The sequence below is a fragment of the Bombina bombina genome, chromosome 3, assembly GCF_027579735.1.
Source record: "Bombina bombina isolate aBomBom1 chromosome 3, aBomBom1.pri, whole genome shotgun sequence".
Lineage (NCBI taxonomy): Eukaryota > Metazoa > Chordata > Amphibia > Anura > Bombinatoridae > Bombina > Bombina bombina.
This window is the reverse complement of record NC_069501.1, coordinates 314093125-314101403: the sequence shown is the minus strand read 5'-3', so window position 1 is coordinate 314101403 and position 8279 is coordinate 314093125.

Genomic DNA, 8279 nt, shown 5'->3' with positions numbered 1-8279 from the left:
CTGGCCTGGCAACTGCAATTAGATTAAACTAGCAGACTGATGTAAAAGTTTTTTTAAAAAAACATTTACACTACTGTTACACCAGATATGACTGGTGGTGGCACTGAGAAAGAAGGCACAGTATATGCTGTGAGCCTGACAAACAGGCTGGCAGTGGCAGGCTGGCCTGGCAACTGAAATTAGATTACACTAATGTTACACCAGATATGACTAGTAGTGGCACTGAGCAAGTAGGCACAGTATTTGCTGTGAGCCTGACACAGGCTGGCAGTGGCAGCCAGGTAACTGCTATTAGATTACACTAGCAGACTGATGTAAAAGTTTTTTTTTTTTTAATTTACACTACTGTTACACCAGCCAGATATGAGTCGTGGCACTGAGCAAGTAGGCACAGTATATGCTGTGAACCTGACACACAGGCTGACAGTGGTAGGCTGGCCTGGCAACTGAAATTAGATTACACTAGCAGACTGATGTAAAAGTGTTTTTTTTTTTTTAATTTAAACTACTGTTACACCAGATATGACTGGTGGTGGCACTGAGTAAGTAGGCACAGTATATGCTGTGAGCCTGACACACAGGCTGGCAGTGGCAGGCTGGCCTGGCAACTGAAATTAGATTACACTAGCAGACTGATGTAAAAAAAAAAAATTAAATTTACACTAATGTTACACCAGATATGAGTGGTGGCACTGAGCAAGTAGGCACAGTAAATGCCCCACTTCTGAGCTCTGCGATGATGGCATTCTGGTGGTGGCAACAGCATGCGTTGATTGGCGTGCTTTCTGGCTGACCCCGGGTGCCGATGCATGCTGTCTGACTGTGCAACTACTCCTTGCGACGACCTCCCCCTGCTTCCAACTCGTCTCCTCCTCCTGCTCCTCTCTGTCTCCCCATCTGAACTTTCCACCTGTTCTTCTTCTCTTCTACCGGGTGCCCACGTGACATTCACGGACGCATCGTCATCATCAACCACTTCACTTGTATCTGACAACTCAACAATGGAAGCAACAGCGGGTACAACAAAAATAAATGTACACTTACACTATTATTAAACAAGATAATATGAGTGGTGGCACTGGGCAAGTGGGCACAGTATACGCTGTGAGCCTGACACACACGCTGGCAGTGGCAGGCTGGCCTGGCAACTGCAATTAGATTACACTAGCAGACTGATGTAAAAGTTTTTTGTTTTTTTTTAAATTACACTACTGTTACAAGAGATATGACTGGTGGTGGCACTGAGAAAGAAGGCACAGTATATGCTGTGAGCCTGACACACAGGCTGGCAGTGGCAGGCTGGCCTGGCAACTGAAATTAGATTACACTAATGTTACACCAGATATAACTGGTGGTGGCACTGAGCAAGTAGGCACAGTATATGCTGTGAGCCTGACACACAGGCTGGCAGTGGCAGGCAGGTAACTGCTATTAGATTACACTAGCAGACTGATGTAAAAGTTTTTTTTTTTTAAATTTACACTACTGTTACACCAGCCAGATATGAGTGATGGCACTGAGCAAGTAGGCACAGTATATGCTGTGAACCTGACACACAGAATGGCAGTGGCAGGCTGGCCTGGCAACTGAAATTAGATTACACTAGCAGACTGATGTAAAAGTTGTTTTTTATTTTTATTTACACTACTGTTACACCAGATATGACTGGTGGTGGCACTGAGCATGTAGGCACAGTATATGCTGTGAGCCTGACACACAGGCTGGCAGTGGCAGGCTGACCTGGCAACTGAAATTAGATTACACTAGCAGACTGATGTAAACGTTTTTTTTTAAATTTACACTAATGTTACACCAGATATGAGTGGTGGCACTGAGCAAGTAGGCACAGTATATGCTGTGAGCCTGACACACAGGCTGGCAGTGGCAGGCAGGCAGGCAGGCAACTGCTATTAGATTACACTAGCAGACTGATGTAAAAGTTTTTTTTTTAATTTACACTACTGTTACACCAGCCAGATATGAATGGTGCCACTGAGCAAGTAGGCACAGTATATGCTGTGAGCCTGACACACAGGCTGGCAGTGGCAGGCTGGCTTGCTGGCAACTGAAATTAGATTACACTATCAGACTGATGTAAAAGTTTTTTTTTTTAAATTTACACTAATGTTACACCAGATATGAGTGGTGGCACTGAGCGAGTAGGCACAGTATATGCTGTGAGCCTGACACACAGGCTGGCAGTGGCAGGCTGGCCGGGTAACTGAAATTAGATTACACTAGCAGACTGATGTAAAAGTTTTTTTAAAAAATGTACACTACTGTTACACCAGATATGACTGGTGGTGGCACTGAGCAAGTAGGCACAGTATATGCTGTGAGCCTGACACACAGGCTGGCAGTGGCAGGCAGGCAACTGCTATTAGATTACACTAGCAGACTGATGTAAAAGTTTTTTTTTTAATTTACACTACTGTTACACCAGCCAGATATGAATGGTGCCACTGAGCAAGTAGGCACAGTATATGCTGTGAGCCTGACACACAGGCTGGCAGTGGCAAGCTGGCCTGGCAACTGAAATTAGATTACACTAGCAGATTGATGTAAAAGTTTTTTTTTTTTAATTTACATTAATGTTACACCAGATATGAGTGGTGGCACTGAGCAAGTAGGCACAGTATATGCTGTGAGCCTGACACACAGGCTGGCAGTGGCAGGCTGGCCTGGCTACTGAAATTAGATTACACTAGCAGACTGATGTAAAAAAAAATTTTTAAATTTACACTAATGTTACACCAGATATGAGTGGTGGCACTGAGCAAGTAGGCACAGTATATGCTGTGAGCCTGACACACAGGCTGGCAGTGGCAGGCTGGCCTGGCAACTGAAATTAGATTACACTAGCAGACTGATATAAAAGTTTTTTTTAAAAAAATTACACTACTGTTACACCAGATATGACTGGTGGTGGCACTGAGCAAGTAGGCACAGTATATGCTGTGAGCCTGACACACAGACTGGCAGTGGCAGACTGGCCTGGCAACTGAAATTAGATTACACTAGCAGACTGATGTAAAAAAAATTTTTTTTTAAATTTACACTAATGTTACACCTGATATAAGTGGTGGCACTGAGCAAGTAGGCACAGTATATGGTGTGAGCCTGACACACAGGCTGGCAGTGGCAGGCTGGCCTGGCTACTGAAATTAGATTACACTAGCAGATTGATGTAAAAAAAATTAAAAAATTTTTACACTAATGTTACACCAGATATGAGTGGTGCCCCTGAGCAAGTAGGCACAGTATATGCTGTGAGCCTGACACACAGGCTGGCAGTGGCAGGCTGGCCTGGCAACTGAAATTAGATTACACTAGCAGACTGATGTAAAAGTTTTTTAAAAAAAATTTACACTACTGTTACACCAGATATGACTGGTGGTGGCACTGAGCAAGTAGGCACAGTATATGCTGTGAGCCTGACACACAGGCTGGCAGTGTCAGGCTGGCCTGGCAACTGAAATTAGATTACACTAGCAGACTGATGTAAAAGTTTTTTTTTAAAAATTTACACTAATGTTACACCAGATATGAGTGGTGGCACTGAGCAAGTAGGCACAGTATATGCTGTGAGCCTGACACACAGGCTGGCAGTGGCAGGCTGGCCTGGCAACTGAAATTAGATTACACTAGCAGACTGATGTAAACGTTTTTTTTAAAATTTACACTAATGTTACACCAGATATGAGTGGTGGCACTGAGCAAGTAGGCACAGTATATGCTGTGAGCCTGACACACAGGCTGGCAGTGGCAGGCAGGCAGGCAGGCAACTGCTATTAGATTACACTAGCAGACTGATGTAAAAGTTTTTTTTTTAATTTACACTACTGTTACACCAGCCAGATATGAATGGTGCCACTGAGCAAGTAGGCACAGTATATGCTGTGAGCCTGACACACAGGCTGGCAGTGGCAGGCTGGCTTGCTGGCAACTGAAATTAGATTACACTATCAGACTGATGTAAAAGTTTGTTTTTTTAAATTTACACTAATGTTACACCAGATATGAGTGGTGGCACTGAGCGAGTAGGCACAGTATATGCTGTGAGCCTGACACACAGGCTGGCAGTGGCAGGCTGGCCTGGCTACTGAAATTAGATTACACTAGCAGATTGATGTAAAAAAAATTAAAAAAATTTTACACTAATGTTACACCAGATATGAGTGGTGCCCCTGAGCAAGTAGGCACAGTATATGCTGTGAGCCTGACACACAGGCTGGCAGTGGCAGGCTGGCCTGGCAACTGAAATTAGATTACACTAGCAGACTGATGTAAAAGTTTTTTAAAAAAAATTTACACTACTGTTACACCAGATATGACTGGTGGTGGCACTGAGCAAGTAGGCACAGTATATGCTGTGAGCCTGACACACAGGCTGGCAGTGTCAGGCTGGCCTGGCAACTGAAATTAGATTACACTAGCAGACTGATGTAAAAGTTTTTTTTTAAAAATTTACACTAATGTTACACCAGATATGAGTGGTGGCACTGAGCAAGTAGGCACAGTATATGCTGTGAGCCTGACACACAGGCTGGCAGTGGCAGGCTGGCCTGGCAACTGAAATTAGATTACACTAGCAGACTGATGTAAAAGTTTTTTTTTTTTTAAATTTACACTAATGTTACACCACATATGACTGGTGGTGGCACTGAGCAAGTAGGCACAGTATATGCTGTGAACCTGACACACAGGCTGACAGCGGCAGGCAGGCAGGCAACTGCTATTAGATTACACTAGCAGACTGATGTAAAAGTTTTTTTTTTTTAATTTACACTACTGTTACACCAGCCAGATATGAGTGGTGTCACTGAGCAAGTAGGCACAGTATATGCTGTGAGCCTGACACACAGGCTGGCAGTGGCAAGCTGGCCTGGCAACTGAAATTAGATTACACTAGCAGACTGATGTAAAAAAAAAAAATTAAATTTACACTAATGTTACACCAGATATGAGTGGTGGCACTGAGCAAGTAGGCACAGTATATGCTGTAAGCCTGACACACAGGCTGGCAGTGGCAGGCTGGTCTGGCTACTGAAATTAGATTACACTAGCAGACTGATGTAAAAAAAAATTAAAAAATTTACACTAATGTTACACCAGATATGAGTGGTGGCACTGAGCAAGTAGGCACAGTATATGCTGTAAGCCTGACACACAGGCTGGCAGTGGCAGGCTGGTCTGGCTACTGAAATTAGATTACACTAGCAGACTGATGTAAAAAAAATTTTAAAAAATTTACACTAATGTTACACCAGATATGAGTGGTGGCACTGAGCAAGTAGGCACAGTATATGCTGTGAGCCTGACACACAGGCTGGCAGTGGCAGGCTGGCCTGGCAACTGAAATTAGATTACACTAGCAGACTGATGTAAAAGTTTTTTTAAAAAAATTTACACTACTGTTACACCAGATATGACTGGTGGTGGCACTGAGCAAGTAGGCACAGTATATGCTGTGAGCCTGACACGCAGGCTGGCAGTGTCAGGCTGGCCTGGCAACTGAAATTAGATTACACTAGCAGACTGATGTAAAAGTTTTTTTTTTAAATTTACACTAATGTTACACCAGATATGAGTGGTGGCACTGAGCAAGTAGGCACAGTATATGCTGTGAGCCTGACACACAGGCTGGCAGTGGCAGGCTGGCCTGGCAACTGAAATTAGATTACACTAGCAGACTGATGTAAAAGTTTTTTTTTTTTTAATTTACACTAATGTTACACCACATATGACTGGTGGTGGCACTGAGCAAGTAGGCACAGTATATGCTGTGAACCTGACACACAGGCTGACAGCGGCAGGCAGGCAGGCAACTGCTATTAGATTACACTAGCAGACTGATGTAAAAGTTTTTTTTTTTTAATTTACACTACTGTTACACCAGCCAGATATGAGTGGTGTCACTGAGCAAGTAGGCACAGTATATGCTGTGAGCCTGACACACAGGCTGGCAGTGGCAAGCTGGCCTGGCAACTGAAATTAGATTACACTAGCAGACTGATGTAAAAAAAAAAAATTTAAATTTACACTAATGTTACACCAGATATGAGTGGTGGCACTGAGCAAGTAGGCACAGTATATGCTGTAAGCCTGACACACAGGCTTGCAGTGGCAGGCTGGTCTGGCTACTGAAATTAGATTACACTAGCAGACTGATGTAAAAAAAAATTAAAAAATTTACACTAATGTTACACCAGATATGAGTGGTGGCACTGAGCAAGTAGGCACAGTATATGCTGTAAGCCTGACACACAGGCTGGCAGTGGCAGGCTGATCTGGCTACTGAAATTAGATTACACTAGCAGACTGATGTAAAAAAAATTTTTAAAAAATTTACACTAATGTTACACCAGATATGAGTGGTGGCACTGAGCAAGTAGGCACAGTATATGCTGTGAGCCTGACACACAGGCTGTCAGTGGCAGGCACGCAACTGCTATTAGATTACAAAGAAAAAAAAAACGACTGATGTAGCCCTAAAAAGGGCTTTTTGGGGTGCTGTGCTTACAGTAGAGATCATATGAGTCCTTCAGGACTGTAGTGGACACTGAATACACTAGCATTGCTATCGATTTCCCTATTAAATTAGCAGCAGCTACACTGTCCCTCCTCTCACTAGCAATGCAGCTTCCGAATGAATCTAAAATGGCTGCTGTCCATGAGGTGTAAGGGTCTGGGAGGGAGGGTCTTCTGCTGATTGGCTGGAATGCGCCTGCTGACTGTGAGATACAGGGTCAAAGTTTAGGCAATGATGATGAATAGGGGCGGATCGAACATCGCATATGTTCGCCCTCCGCTGCAAACATGAACAAGCTGTGTTTGCCGGGAACTGTTCTCCAGCATCACTACTTAAGTTATCGGTGAGCTGGTCGTACATGATCGTGCACGATTTCCCCATAGGAATCAACGGGGAGAGACGGCTGAGAAAAAGTTTAACACCTGCAAAAAAGCAGCGTAAAACTCAGTAACGCAGCCCCATTGATTCCTTTGGGGAAATAAAATTTCTGTCTACACCTAACACCCTAACATGAACCCGAGTCTAAACACCCCTAATCTTACACTTATTAACCCCTAATCTGCCACCCCCGATATTGCAGACACCTACATTATTCTTATTAACCCCTAATCTGCCGCTCCGGACACCGCCACCGCCTACATTATATTTATGCTGCTGCCCCCAACATCGCTGACACCTACATTATATTTATTAACCCCTAATCTGCCCCCCCCAATGCCGGCGCCACCTACCTACACTTATTAACCCCTAATCTGCCGCCACCACTATAATAAACATATTAACCCCTAAATCGCCGCACTCCCACCTCGCAAACATTAGTTAAATATTATTTACCCCTAATCTGCCGTTACTAACATCGCCACCACTTACCTACATTTATTAACCCCTAATCTGCTGCCCCCAGCGTCGCCGCCACTATACTAAATGTATTAACCCCTAAACCTAAATCTAAGCCTAACACCCCCTAACTTAAATATAATTTAAATAAATCTAAATAAAATTACTATAATTAGATAACTTATTCCTATTTAAAACTAAATACTTACCTATAAAATAAAGCCTAAGATAGCTACAATATAACTAATAGTTACAGTGTATGTAGCTTAGGGTTTATTTTTATTTTACAGGCAAGTTTGTATTTATTTTAACTAGGTAGAATAGTTATTAAATAGTTATTAACTATTTAATAACTGCCTAGCTAAAATCAATCAGCCAATAGAATGCAAGCTCAATCCTATTGTCTGATCGGATCAGCCAATAGGATTGAAGTTCAATCCTATTGGCTGATTGCCTCAGCCAATAGAATTTTTTCTACTTTAATTCCGATTGGCTGATAGAATTCTATCAGCCAATCGGAATCTAAGGGACGCCATCTTGGATGACGTCACTTTAAGGTACCTTCATTAGTCGTTAGTCCGTCGAATGAAGAGGATGCTCCATGTTGGATGCCTTGAAGATGGAGCCACTCCACGTCGGATGGATGAAGATAGAAGATGCCGTCTGGATAAAGACTTCTGCCCATCTGGAGGACCACTTCGCCTGGCTTGGATGAAGACTTCTCCCGGCTTCGTTGAGGACTTCAACCCGGTTGGATGAAGACTTCTGCCGCTTCCTTGAGGATGGATGTCGGATCTTCAGGGGGTTAGTGTTAGGTTTTTTAAAGGTGTATTGGGTGGGTTTTATTTTTAGGTTAGGGACTTTGGGCCACAAAAGAGCTAACTGCCCTTTTAAGGGCAATGCCCATCCA